The following is a 15,160-nucleotide window of genomic DNA, read 5'->3' on the forward strand; positions in this document are numbered from 1 at the left end:
ACCTATAATAATCCTTTAAGGTAGGTGCTATTATTTTCATTTTAGAGATGAAGGAACTGAGGCTTAGGATAAGTAACTTTTCCGGGATCTCAGAGCAAAGAATGAGTAGATCTGGGATTCAACCCAGGCTTTCTGACTCCAGAGCCTAACTGTTCATTTTGCCGTGTTTTGTATATTCTCTAAGTGCTTAGGTTCTAGCATATGAGCCAGTCCTTTGGAAGAAATAAGCAATGGCAAAAACGGAGTTTATAAACATGCCAGAAATGCAGACAAATGAATGCCATCATTTCCCTAATTTTGAAGCCTTTGTTAGTTGCCTAAAACAGAATGTGACATGTAGTAGGTGTTCAAAAAGTGTTTATTGAATGAATGGAAGACAGAGCTTTCACCAGCACACCATTTAAACAACGGATACATCTAAACCAAGTTCTAAATTGAAAACCAAACTGATCCAGCTTTTCAATTTAGATTATAATCTGACATAATACAAATCATTACATTTCAGAGCTATAGATCATTGTATCATTTGCAACAAATAGTTCTTGAACACTTGGACATTGTGAACTAGTCTGGTCTTGGGAAGATTATTGAAACAAAAACAAACCAAAAAAGCCTTATGACATAGCCTATGCCCTAACCATCTAGTTGAGAAATAAAAACACAAATGTATGAAGCAATTAGATTGCAAAATCATCACATATGCTATAATAAATGGGAAACTCCTAGAAAATAGTAACTGTTCAATAAATATCTGCCTTATTACCAATATTATCTTCTATTTTAATAACTAGTAAGACATAATTCTTATAGTTTTATTAAAAATAAGAAGAAATAATCATTCTTAGACCTAGCATTTAATGAGTGATTATGTGTCAAGCACTGTGTTTGGTATTTTATATGTGTTTTATTTAATCAGTATAACGTATTGATCCTATTAAATCAGAATCATTAATACTAGTTTTCAGATGAAGAAACTAAGGCTCAGATAGGTTAAATAATTTTCCCAAGGCATGCATTTAACAAGTATACCAGCCTTGCCTGATCAGGTGGTGGCACAGAGGATAGAGCGTCAGACTGGGACGCAGAGGACCCAGGTTCAAATTCCCAAGGTCGCCAGCTTGAGCATGGGCTCATCTGGTTTGAGCAAGGCTCACCAGCTTGAGCCCAAGGTTGCCGGCTTGAGCAAGGGGTCCCCTCGCTCTATTGTAGCCCCCCAGTCAAGGCACATATGAGAAAGCAATCAATGAACAACTAAGGTGCCTCAACGAAGACTTGATGCTTCTCATCTCTCTCCCTTCCTGTCTTTCTGTCCCTATCTGGCCCTCTCTCTGTCTCTGTCACACACACACAATAAAAACAAAACAAGTATACCAGCCTCAAGCTAAATAGTGTATATATATACTGATATAAAGAATTTAAAAGGTGATGGAGAAGAGAGGAAAATTCCTGCTGAAGAAAACAGGGAGGAAGTCTCTCAGCAGGAGGAGCAGAATTGCGATGGTGGGAAGGTGGAGGAGAAAGGCCTTTGAGGATGGAGGTGGCAGGAACAAAACACGTATGTGTTTTCCGAGACCGATCCCCCAGCGCTTTGCTTGGAGCCATGCCCACGGTGAAGGCAGGACCGAGGCCTCTTCATTGCACACAGACTGGAGAGTGTGAGGTGTGTCGGGAGAGCAGCAACTAAACCTGTTTGCCTGGAATGCAGTGTTTGTGTAGGACAAAGTTAGAATTGATGGAGTCCCCAGACCCAGACTCTGAAAATTCTGTTTAGGTAGCCCCATCTCCTGTCACTTTCCATTATTTCACTCACTTATTTTCATTCATTGAGAAAACAGTATTTATTGAACTGCTACTATGTGCCAGTCACTGTTTTGGGTGCAGGGATAGCCCAGTGAATAAAATAGACAAAAAATTTCTTGCACTCGTGGAGTTTTATTGTGTTGGGAAAACACAGATGTCGACATATAAACAAATCAATAAATAAGGTAATTTCAGATACCAATGGCTCTGAAGAAAATAAAACAGACCATTGAAAATGACTAGGGTGGGGGTGGGACGCTGCTTTAGTTAAGATGGATAAAGAAGGCCTCTTTGAGGAGGTGACATTTGAGCTAAGAATGATCCCAAAATGTCAGCTGGAGAGAAAAGCAAGTTCAGAGGTCATGAGACAGGAACAAGCTTTGTGGTTGAACACTGTGAGCAAGGGACAGAGGGGCCCAGATCCGCTAGAGAGCAGAACAGGGTCTGGTAGATCAGGGTGGGAATCTGGCTTCTGGGAGGTTTTAAGCAAAGAAGGGATTGGGTCTTGTTTACATTTTTTAGATTTCACTCTCACTGCTGTGAAGAATGGACACTAAAGAGATGTATTTAGAGACAGGGAAGCCATTAAAGTCACCCATACCAGAGGAAATGGCGTCTTGTTGTAGGGTTGGCTGTGGAAATGAGCAGAAGTGATCGGACTTGGGGTATATTTTGGAAGTAGAGGTGATACGATTTGCTTATAGAATGCATGTAGGGAATAACAAAAAGGAAAAAAAAAAAAGACAGAAGAGTCAATCCTTTGGCCTGAGTATCTGGGTGAATGGGGACACAATTATCTGAGATAAAGAAGACCCGAGAAGAAATAGTGTGACAGGTAAAAGGGAACACCGCTGTTTGGTCAGGTTCAGCTTGAGGTCACCCTCTATTTCTCTTCAGAGTACTTATTGCACTCTGTGATTATCTTGCTAATTTTTTTGTGCTTGTTCAGCATTCATTTCCACCCCATAAGGATCTTCAAAAGAGCAAGAAATTGCTTTATAGAGTTGATCATTGTATCCTTAGAGTCGAGAACACTAACAGGCACAGAGTATATGCTCAATAAATATTAGGATTTGTTGAGTCTGGTTCAGCGGTTCTCAAACTTAAGTGTACATCAAAACCACCTGGGCAGCTTATTAAAAGTTTAGGATCAGCCCTCACCCTAACCCCTCGCCACCAGGACTCTGCTTTAGTGAGTCTGGGAGTTGTGCTCAGGAAACTGCATATTTAGCCAGCACTGTAGATGGGCAGCGTGGTTTAGATATATTAGTGTTCATTCAAATATTTACCTTAGAAACCACATTTCAGCACCATACCAAGAGGCTACAAAGTATGGCTTTATGAATTTAATGGTATTCTCAAATACACTCAAATCATAAGGTGTTGATTTGAAAGATTTTGAGAGAAAACCAGTGAAAGAATCTTGGGGTTCCTACTATCTCATTTGACATATGTGCTATCATTGGAGACCAGGGAGGGATCTCTCAGAAGGGACCTTCATGTGAAGAAAGATGGCTACCTAAGTGCTGTGACAATACTCTTCCTTTACCATGTTTCCAAAATGTATGTCCCACACCTATTTACAGGTGTGTGAAATTCCTTTCCTCGGAGATTATAGTAAATAAATATTTGTGTTTGCATGGCACTTATTCCCTTTTCCAGTAAGAATGCTTGAGTGTTTCTTTGTGGAATTTTTTTTCACCCTGTTGCTGCAATCTTGATGCTCTGCCCATCCCCTGAGCAAGGGATTGGCACCAAGCTGGACCAATCAGATGTTCTCTCTCTGGCATTCAATTCTTGAGGAGAGTAATACAAAGACTTAGGACGACCAGAGTTATCTTGAGGGAGGTCCTTGAGAAGAACGTGATTGCATACTGCTACAAGGATCTCACAGACTGTCTCGGCTCCCGTGCTCCAATACCCAATTATTCAGCAGCTCTGCAATTCTCCAGCCATGACCCCTTAGTCTTCCAATAAATTCCTGTTTTGCTTAAGTTAGAATGGTCTTAGCTGTTTGCAGTAAAATCTCTAACACAGCCATTTAAATCCTTGCAATCTATAATTAGAGGAAAAGTTTTTAAAACAAATCCTTCCTGGGGGCGGACCACATTGACCTAAGTTTTTGCTACAGTGTAAATGGCATAGGAGAGCCTGCTCAGCACGCTTTGTTGCAGGGGAGAGAACAAGGGCTTCATGGCTTGACATCATTTCTACCCCGAGGTCAGAAGTAAAGGGATGGCTGGGACAAGGCACGGATTCCATTTCGCAAGTTTCTCCTGAGTTGACACGTGTGATAAATACCTTGCAATGCTCAATACTTTCATCCCACAGTTTCTGCTCAGCCCTCCCAGCTCCTGAATTTCTATCTTCAGTCTAAACTTGCAGGGTAAGCCTTTCTAAAGCAGGGCATAATTACTAGGACACATCAAACTAAGACATCAATTTATGAACATGAGAACTCACAATATTAAATTTAGTTCTCATTTCCTTCTGTGGCCCCTAGGGGAAAATAAGAACATCCTGTCCTTTTAATCATTTGGTTTAAATCCTAGTCACTTGTTGACCTCTTCCTCCCCATCCCCCCGACTTTAAAAAAGACCTACAATTCTTTAAGACTCTAAGAAGTTGACTTAATTCATGTCTTATAAGCAATATTCTTGGAAAGATAGAAGTTTCTCACAACTTCATTCCTCGTGATTACTGAAATTAAGTCACAACAGATAGGATTCTGAACTAAGTATGCTGAGTGTGAACCACACCCAGGGAGAGATAAGCAGCATGTGATGGTTTGACAGGACTAATAAAAGGGAAATCTAATCACTTGCAGATTATATGCAGTATGAATGAAGATCAAGCGTTAAAACAAGTCTAATTAATCTTCTTATCTTTTATTTTTAATAGTGGTTGCTATTTGTGAAAACTAAACATAACAACAAAATCGGGATATCACTCGATATAAAGTTTGCATGGCAAATGGTTTTCACTTCAAGTAAGGGTGGGGATCATTCTGATCATTGAGACATCAAATAGTATTAGTAACACTTGCCAAACACTTACTGTGTGCCAGGTACCGTTCAAAGTGCTTTATAATGTAACTATCTAATTTAATCTTTACAACCACCCCATGAAAAATTGTCATACTATCTTTGTTTAGAAACAAGAAAACTGAGCCACTGAAAAATTAAGTAATATGCCCAAAGAGCTAATAAATGGTAGAGGTTGGGTTTTGAGTCCAGATAACAAAATGTCTGGAGCCAATGTCTGGCTTTCAACCTCTTCTCCTCCTACTTTCCAACATTGCATGACCAATTAGTAGTGAAACAGCATCTGGTCTTTCCTCACACCAGCACTTGAGACCCTTCAAACCCTCACTTTGAATATTTAAAACTTGGCTCAGTGGATAGAGCTGTTTGCCCAGCACACTGATGTCCTAGATTTGATTCCCAGCTAGGGCACAACAATCTGCTTCTTTCTTTCTTCGCCATCTATTCCTCTTCCCCTCCCGCAAAATGACTCAGTTGGTTTGAGAGTGGCCCTGGGCACTAAGGATAGCTCAGTTGGTCTGAGTGCATCAGCCTCAGGTGCTAAAAATAGTTTGATACTCCATCATCAGCTACAGATGAAGTTGCTGAGTGGATCCCAGTTAGGGCACATGTGAGAGTCTGCCTCACTATCTTCCTTCCTCTCAACCTAAAAAAAACAAAAACAAAAACATTACATTTTGGAAATTATCTGAGCCAGGTAATCAGAATAAACAGGATTTATGGAAGCCAAATTGCTAGGATGTTACTGGTTAACTAATAGAGGCACCTTTCCAGCAGCCTCGACAGAAATTTACTTACTCAGCTTTTATGTTAAGGAAAGTAAGAATTTAGGGATCTAATCTAAGTCAGTTCTACAAATACATGACCAAGGTGTTGGTTTTCAGATTCCCCAAAGTTCATACTTTGTTCCAGTGGATTTGAGGTGGGGGAGTGAGTGGTAGTCTCTTTCAGAAAAGTAGGTTCTTTTTCTGATTGGTGATTCTTACTTCTTTGCCAGGGAGGTAGTTGAGAGATCAGTCTGGGGTTTGCATCTGGGAGTAACCTGGGTATGGAGAGAGAATGGCACAAACATCAGATATCCTATTCCCAAATATTCAGGGGCTCTTCAATCCAGTGTGGATTTTCTGAGCCAGTTTCTCTGCGGTTTGGCAGCGACACAAACATGCTTCAGCCCAGAAGGTAGTAGTTTCTTGAAGACTCTTCCTAGTCTCTTTCTTTTTCTTCTCCATGAAATGGGATGTAGAATTGATCCAACCCTGACTGCTTTGTAAAGTTTGCCAGTGTTTTTACAGGATGTACCTCTGGTTGGGTTTGGCCTTTGTGTTTTCTGGGGGAGCCAGCTCCCCTTCCCTCATGTCATTGCCTTCCTTATACACACCATTTATACTTTTATTACTGGATTAGGAATCCAAGGCATTAAAAACAAGAATGTAGGGTGACACCAAATGGTCCTGTCCCTTGTGCCTTTGCTCTTAGAATAGATAGGAGGGGAAAACAAAGGCTGATGTTCTCTGTCCCTAATTATATATTTATTGTAGGTTACCAAGGTAGAACCTAGGTTAGCCAAAGTCACCAACAAATGAGCAAAGGGATTCCAAATGTGAACAAAATGCGAGAAAGTCTACAACCTTAGGTTTCAGTGAAAAGGTCAGTAGAAGAGTCATCATGACACTTGGGTTCTGTACTAGTTATCTGGGAACTTGAGCAAGTTACTTAATGATTCTGAACCCGTGTTTTAATACCTGTAAAATGGGTACAGGAGTCAAATGATACATTTGTGGACTTGGAAGGGGTCTTGAAGGTCATTTGATTCAGTCTCTGGTACACCACAGGAATTTCACCTACAATATTCCTGACAGATAACCAATTACCTAACCTCCCATGAAACAATATTTTAACAATAAGGTCACTTCTTATCTCCTTATCCTCCTTATGCTAAGTTCTGCATTTTGGGGTCTCCATTCATTGGTTTTCCTTATTTCCTATGAAGTTCTGAGTTGGACTCTTGATGGCAAAAGAGATAGTATGCTACAGTGGAAAGAGAATCTGGTGAGCCTGAGTTTAGACCCCATCTCAAGCATTTAACTACCTGTGACATCTTGACCAAATCACATTATTTCTATGAAGCTCAGTTTCTTTATCTGTCTAACAAAGAAATTGTGACCTACCCTGAAAGTTTGCTGGGAAAATTAGAGATAGTTTTAAATAAAATACATCCACATAGAGAACGCTTAATAAAATAACTAAGAGAATTCTTTTTTGTAGAATATAACAAAGACAATATTTATTGAGGCCTGAAAAGTTTATGGCAGCATTTCAGGTTCTTGTTACAATGGTTTATTCTGAAATTTTCTTAACTTTTCCTCTTGTTCCAGTCCTAGATAAATAATCACTTCCTATATATTTCCCATCCCAATAAATCCTCATGTTCTTTTGCTTGTACAAAAAGTCAAAAGAAGGTTGAACATGGACTGAATGAAGTGGAAGGTTGAGTGTATACTGGCCAGTTATGAAAAAGTCCCTGGGAGAGGTAGAGTTTAATCTTTACTTTGAGGCAGGAGGGGCTTCTGAGCTTGGCTGCTAAGAAATAACTTACTTCTAAAATAAAGGATAGTTTGTCCTGGCCAGTGGTGCAGTGGATAGAATGTTGTTCTGGAGCACCAAGGTTGCCAGTTCAATCACGGGGTCGCTGGCTCAATCCCAAGGTTACTGGCTCCAACCCAAGGTCACTGATCTGAGCCCTGGTCAGGGCACGTATGAGAAGCAATCAATGGGTGCACAACTAAGTGGAACAAGTTGATGCTTCTCTCTCTCTTCCTCTCTTTCAATAAATAAATAAATAAATAAATAATAAAATATTGTTTCAGTAGGAGCTAAAATGTGCATTGAGAGCAGAGATGATAACAATACAGAGAACACGCTGATTTTAGTGGAGTGAAAAGAATTCTGTGATTTTAGGAGTGAGGTTACCCAGAACTGTGGATCTCACAGTTGAAACCTCACAGAAAGTTTCCTTAGGAATGGAAACATCATCGGATCTTCTCTTGAAATTGGCCATCACTATAAAAAGTTAAACATGTGACTTTTTGATCAAGAAAATATACTTAAAAGAAGTCTGCCTTACAGAAATCTTTGTATGAGCAGTTAAACAGAATAATTACAAAGATTTTCATTACTATGTGGCTTCTAATAGCAAACAAAAGAAACGACAATTTAAATCTTTCAATTGGAGAACAGTAAACACATTTATAATGGACCCACAAAACAGAATACTATGTAGCCTAAATGAAACATAACATTGACTCTGATACACTAACATGACATGTCATCCATGATTTGAGGGAAAAAGTAGGTTGTAAAACAATATGCTAAGGATAATACACATCTGTATATAAGTATATTTGTGTATGTATACGTATATATTTGTGTGTGCATACAGATATAAATATATGGTGTATGCATTTAGAAAAAGTGTTTGGAAATCAATGCATGAAACTTAATGTTTAACAAGACTTCCTTTTGGCCCTGGCCGGTTGGCTCAGCGGTAGAGCGTCGGCCTGGCGTGCGGGGGACCCGGGTTCGATTCCCGGCCGGGGCACATAGGAGAGGCACCCATTTGCTTCTCCACCCCCCCCTCCTTCCTCTCTGTCTCTCTCTTCCCCTCCCGCAGCCGGGGCTCCATTGGAGCAGAGATGGCCCGGGCGCTAGAGTGGCTCTGGTCTCGGCAGAGCGACGCCCCGGAGGGGCAGAGCATCGCCCCCTGGTGGGCAGAGCGTCGCCCCTGGTGGGCGTGCCGGGTGGATCTCGGTCGGGCGCATGCGGGAGTCTGTCTGGCTGTCTCTCCCCGTTTCCAGCTTCGGAGAAATGCAAGAAGGAAAAAAAAATAATAATAAAAACAAAAAAAACAACCAAACAAACAAAAAAAAACACGACTTCCTTTTAAGGAGAAGGATTGGGAGGGTGAAGGACAGTTTGAGTTTTTTACTTTAAATGCTTATATATTTAAGTGGGCTTACATGTGTAAATGTTATTTGTATAACATTTAAAAACAATGAAGTAAAAATAGCTAAACTGAAGAACATTTAAACACTTAGCCAGTTCTTAAATTTCAGGAGTCCACACGTGGAGATTACCTTCTCAAGAGAAATGGATAAAGTTAATCCGTTTCCCTTGGCTAAAAAGAATCTCAGAATGGGAAGACCATCTTGTTTGATTCCCTAGAAAGACACACACCTGTCCAAGCCCTCAAGGCAAGGAAAGCATCTGGAATCCTTCACAGGGTTCCTTCCTCCCTCTCCTTCCTTCCTTCCTTCCTTCCTTCCTTCCTTCCTTCCTTCCTTCCTTCCTTCCTTCCTTCCTTCCTCCCTCCCTCCCTCCCTCCTTTCCTTCCTTCCTTCCTTCCTTCCTTCCTTCCTTCCTCCCTCCCTCCCTCCCTCCCTCCCTCCCTCCCTCCTTCCTTCCTTCCTTCCTTCCTTCCTTCCTTCCTTCCTTCCTTCCTTCCTTCCTTCCTTCCTTCACAGGGTTCCTTCCTCCCTCTCCTTCCTTCCTCCCTCTCCTTCCTTCCTCCCTTCCTCCCTCCCTCCCTCCCTCCCTCCCTCCCTCCCTCCCTCCCTTCCTTCCTTCCTTCCTTCCTTCCTTCCTTCCTTCCTTCCTTCTTTCCTTCCTTCCTTCCTTCCTTCAGACAGGACAAACTGTTTTGAGTGGAGTGTGACTGTGATGTGTGTTTTCCTTGAAAGGAAGTGAGATTTGGTCATCCAATCACTTTCCACAAGCAACCTGAGGTGTGCACTTGGGGTTAAGTGCTGGTTACTATAAATAAAGCTCTGTGGCCCAGGGGCTTGCCTTCTAAAGCTGAGCACTGTAAACATCTGTCACCAATCATTTGCTAGATGACAGTCCAATTGATGAAAGAACGATGTTGATGAGCACTGGGTTTGACTTTTTTTTCTGGGGGTAAAATTGCCTCCTGCAGAATAATATTCTTCAACAACCAGACAGTGTTACCGATGCTAGCTGATTGCTTCTTGAGATTGTTCAGCTAGCTCTAAGGATTGGGAGGATAGTGGGTGTGACTGGTTAAGTTCATCCATTTGTTCATGCAGTTATTCATTTATCTCTCCATTCAAATGTCAATAGTGAAACACAGAAGTTAGTCGTCCGCTGGGGTAGGAAACACTTGGTTTTGAATTCCTAGGCTGCCACTTATTGGTTGTAAAGTCTTTGGCAAGTTTCATGGCTTATCCAAGCCTCCATTCTTCATCTGTGAAATGGGACCAGCAATCAAAAGGTTGTTGTGAGGATTTTTAGAAGAACATTTAAACAGACTAGCACAATACCTGACACATAGTACATGTTCAACCAAAGTTTGCTATTACTGCCTGACCTGTGGTGGTGCAGTGGATAAAGTGTCGACCTGGAAATGCTGAGGTCGCCGGTTTGAAACCCTGGGCTTGCCTGGTCAAGGCACATATGGGAGTTGATGCTTCCAGCTCCTCCCCACCTTCTCTCTCTCTCTCTCTCTCTCTCTCCTCTCTCTCTTCCTCTCTGTCTCTCTCTCCTCTCTAAAATGGATTAAAAAAAAGTTTGCTAATACCAGTCATGAGTTAGTATTCAAAAACATTTTATTGAGTACCTATATTGTGTGTCAAGGTTTGTGTCAGATTCTGAATATTTAATATGGTTAGGATATAATTCTTGCTTTTAAAGGGGTTAAGTCTAGACAGAGGTGAATTTAGGGACTTCCCAAACTTGGGTGGGGAAAAGAAAAATCACATACTTATTTTCCACTAACTTCTAACTGAAATTTAACATTCCTTCTTTTATGAACGTATACAATAAATCTCAGATATTTACAATATATGTTACTTTGTCACCACAGAAATCACAGACATTTTCAAAGCATATTGTAGTTTTACAGAAACTTTGAAATTTAATTTATGCACATTATTACTTTGAAATTATAATAGTAGTTAGATCCACTGCTGGATCTGAGATTTATGTTAATAAAGAAGCACGTACATAACTACAGTGTGTCCGTAAAGTCATGGTGCACTTTTGACGGTCATAGGAAAGCAACAAAAGATGATAGAAATGTGAAATCTGCACCAAATAAAAGGAAAACCCTCCCAGTTTCTGTAGGATGATGTGGCAGCATATGCGCATGCGCAGATGATGACATAACACCGTGTATACAGCGGAGCAGCCCACAGCCATGCCAGTCAAGATGTGGACGGTACAGAGGAAAGTTCAGTGTGTTCTGCGGCTCGCTAAATTCGAATCCGTGACCAAAGTGCAATGTGAATATTGGCGCGTTTATAATGAAGCGCCACCACCTAGGAATAATATTACTCGGTGGGATAAGCAGTTGAAGGAAACCAGCAGTTTGGTGGAGAAACCCCGTCTGGTAGGCCATCAGTCAGTGACGAGTCTGTAGAGGCTATACAGGATAGCTACCTAAGGAGCCCTAAAAAATCTGTGCGTGAGCCCACATCAAACTGCACTGAATAGGTATGAAACTGGGAGAGTTTTCCTTTATTTTGGTGCAGATTTCACATTTCTATCGTCTTTTGTTGCTTTCCTGTGACCGGTCAAAAGTGCACCATGACGTTACGGACACACTGTATATCTTAAATTTTGTTTTATATTTTAAAAACTAGATATGCTTCTTTTACATTCTTATGTATTTTATTTTATGCATTTAAACAGTGTTCTGAAATGAGCACATAACATGTATATTTACCCTGTCTGAGGATGTCTATAACAGCAGTATTAATTACAATGAAAAACTGAAAATAAACCACATGTTCATCATAGAAGAATGAGTAAGTAGTGGTGTATTCATACAATGAAATACTACCAGCAACAAGAATGAATAAACAATTACTACATTTTAGCAACATGAGTGAATCTCACAAACGTAAGACTGAGCAAAAGAAACCAGAAGCATAAGACAACCATACTGTATGATTCAATTTATATGAAGTTTAAGAACAGGTTAACAAATCTCTGGAGTTAGACGTCAGGATAGTGTTTACTCTTTCGCAGGGTGGGGACTGGAAGGGGCGTTGTAGCTTGGGGTTATTTGTCGATCCAGATGTTAGCAACGTGAACATATTCCCTTTGCACAAATCCATCAAACTATCATCCATCTATACTTTGTGCACTTACGGTTGTTGTTCTTCAATAAAATATCACTGAAATAGAGGGGTCCGTAGGCTTCACCCGTCTGCCGAAGGGATTCACAGCACAGAAAAGATTAAGAACCTCTTTTCTAGATGAGGAAACAAATTCAGAGATGTTTCTATTTTTACAATGTTTTATACACAGCCTGGATGTTCCGGGTCATTTCTGAGACTGCATTCTATCCTGTTGACCCTTTAAGTATATAACTCATCCTTTTCAGACCAAAAATCCTCTGGTGGTTTTTGTTTTTGTTTTCCATATTGAAAGTATGATCACTGGAGCTGTAGGGAAAGAATGATCAAGTACTGTAAAAGCACAGAGAAGGGAACCATTCATTTTCCTGGGGGTGGTCAGGAAGAAATCTCAGGAGGAGGTGACATGTGAACAGAGCCACAAAGGAGAAGTTGACTTCTCACTGAAGGGCTTCCTGTCAAAGTGAGCAGCATCAGGAAAAAATCAGAAACGCGCTGTGTTTGCAGAACACTGAGTCATCTGGTGTGGTTGGATCCTGGGAAGATGGATGGAGTTGGGAGGGGCAAAGGGGGAGAGATGTGAGAGACGGTTTATCATGCTGGGGAGGCAAACAATGCTGTTTGTTTTTATCTTTTGTTGAAGGAATGTACATAAAGAGTGCCCAAAACATAAGTGTACAGTTTGACGGATTTTTACAAACTGAACACAACTGTTTTACTAGTGCCCAGACCAAGAAAAAGGACATTAACAGCATCCCAGAAGCCCGTTTCATGATCCCCACCAATCATTACTTCTCCCCATCCCTGCCAGGAGCGGCTATCCTGACTTCTTTTTTTCTTTTAGCCACCTTATTGAGGTATAATTGACATGTAAAAAGCTGTACATACTTAACATATACAACACTATGAGTTTGGGGATAAGAACACATCATCACAATCTAGGACATAAACATATCCATCACCTCCCAAAGTTTTCCCCTATTTTCTTTATTATAATTCTCTTTTTGAAGAAAAGATAACATCAAATATACCCTGTTGGCAAATTAAATATGCAGTACAGTATCGTTAGCCATGAGAACTGGGCTGTGTAGTCGAGAGCCAGAATTTACCGACCTTGCAGAACTGAAACTTTGAACTCTTTGACTACCACCTCCCCATTTCATCTTCCCCTGGCAACTGCCATTCTGCTCTGTGCTTCTAGGAGTTCAACTCTTTTAGCTTCCTCATATAAGTGAGGTCATGCAGTGTTTGCCTTTCTGTGTCTGGCTTATTTCATTTAGTATAATGTTCGCCAGATCCATCCATGTTGTCACAAATGATGGGATATCCTCTTTTTTTTTTTTTGGCTTGAAAATATTCATATATATGTATATATATGTATATATATATCTCTCCTACATTTTCCTTATCCATTCATCTGTCGACAGGCACTTAAGTTGTTTCTACAGGATGGCTGTTGAGAAGAATGCTACGGTGAACAGAGGAGTGCAGGTGCCCTTTAAGATTATGGTTCCGACTCCTTTGGATAAATACCAGAAGTGGAATTTCTGGAACATATGGGAGTTCTATTTTTAATTTTTTGAGGAACTGCCATACTGTTTTTCATAGTGGCTGTACCAATTTACATTCCCACCACCAACAGTGTATTAGGGTTCCTTTTTCCCCTACATCCTTGCCAACACTATTTTTAAAAATAGCCATCCTAGCAGGTGTGAGTTGATACCTCACTGTGGTTTGATTTGTATTTCCCTGATGGTTAGTGATGCTGAGCACCTTTTCCATGTACCTGCTTTTTGGCCACTTAGTGACTTCTTTATTTATCATATATACTCTTTTGTGTCTGGATCTCTCTCATGTTGGTAATTGAAACATAATGTCATTGCCACCTAAGTTTTTTGTGTGTGTGTGTGTGTGTTTACTGAGACAGAGAGAGAGTCAGAGAGAGGAATAGATAGGGACAGACAGGAACAGAGAGAGATGAGAAGCATCAATCATCAGTTTTTCATTGCGACAGCTTAGTTGTTCATTGATTGCTTTCTCATATGTGCCTTGACTGTGGGCCTTCAGCAGACCGAGTAACCCCTTGCTTTGAGCCAGCGACCTTGGGTCCAAGCTGGTGAGCTTTGCTCAAAGCAGATGAGCCTGCGCTCAAGCTGGCGACCTCGGGGTCTCGAACCTGAGTCCTCCGCATCCCCGTCTGATGCTCTCTATCCACTGCGCCACCGCCTAGTCAGGCTACCACCTAAGTTTTAAGTAGAGGAATGATGTGGGTTGACCTCTGTGCTAGAAAAATCACTCTAATAGCTTCAAGGAAGGGGGGATGGAAAGATAAGAAGTCCCATGCAGGGTGCTAGAGCAAGAATCTAAATGAGAACTGATGCGGGCCTGACCCAGAGCCCAGGCAGTGGGAGTGGAGAAGAGGCGGACAGATCAGAGTCACCCTGAGCTCTGGAGAAGCAATTCAAAACACATGTTCCATTTACAGTGTCCTTCAGACACAGAAGAGAGCACTTCACTGCACACTCGAACCAGAGCAACATTAACTGATCGCGGCGTTAGTTTGGGTGCTTGTCAAGATTTAAATGAAACAAGCCACATCTCTCTGAGTCTATTGTCATAGATGACAGAAATGAAACAGACCAAAAGCAGACACAATATGGACTAAGGAAGGGTGTCCCATGAGGTTTGAATGACCTGACATGGTTATTGGGGGAGTTTTGTGGTCCAGTTATTTTTCTTAAATATTTGTGAGGAGTATTTCTTAAATATATATGTGAGTACTCAACAACACATTTAGGAAACAAAATCAGATTGAAGGCAAACAGGGGTATGTATGGAAGAGTCTCAGCAGGAAGTTGGGAGGGTGTGACTGCTAAGGATGGGAGGTGGTTGTGGAGGGCAGTCGGAGGGGAGGCCGCTCGTGAAAAGCATGAAGGGAGAGCTCATTCACCGTCTGTCTTAATCTCATGCGTCTCCAACTCAGGTATGCGCACCTTGGCAGCATGTGAAGAAGTATTTGAGTCACCCGATAAATGTGGCACATCTTTCTGGAGTGTTCATTTTACCCTAGGATTGAGGAGAAGGAGGCCATTTACATGGAAGTGCATAGAACGTCATGAAGGACAGCACACATTTTATGTGAAGTTGAAGATAAACCACAAG

The sequence above is a fragment of the Saccopteryx leptura genome, chromosome 13 (assembly GCF_036850995.1).
Source record: "Saccopteryx leptura isolate mSacLep1 chromosome 13, mSacLep1_pri_phased_curated, whole genome shotgun sequence".
Taxonomy (NCBI): Eukaryota; Metazoa; Chordata; class Mammalia; order Chiroptera; family Emballonuridae; genus Saccopteryx; species Saccopteryx leptura.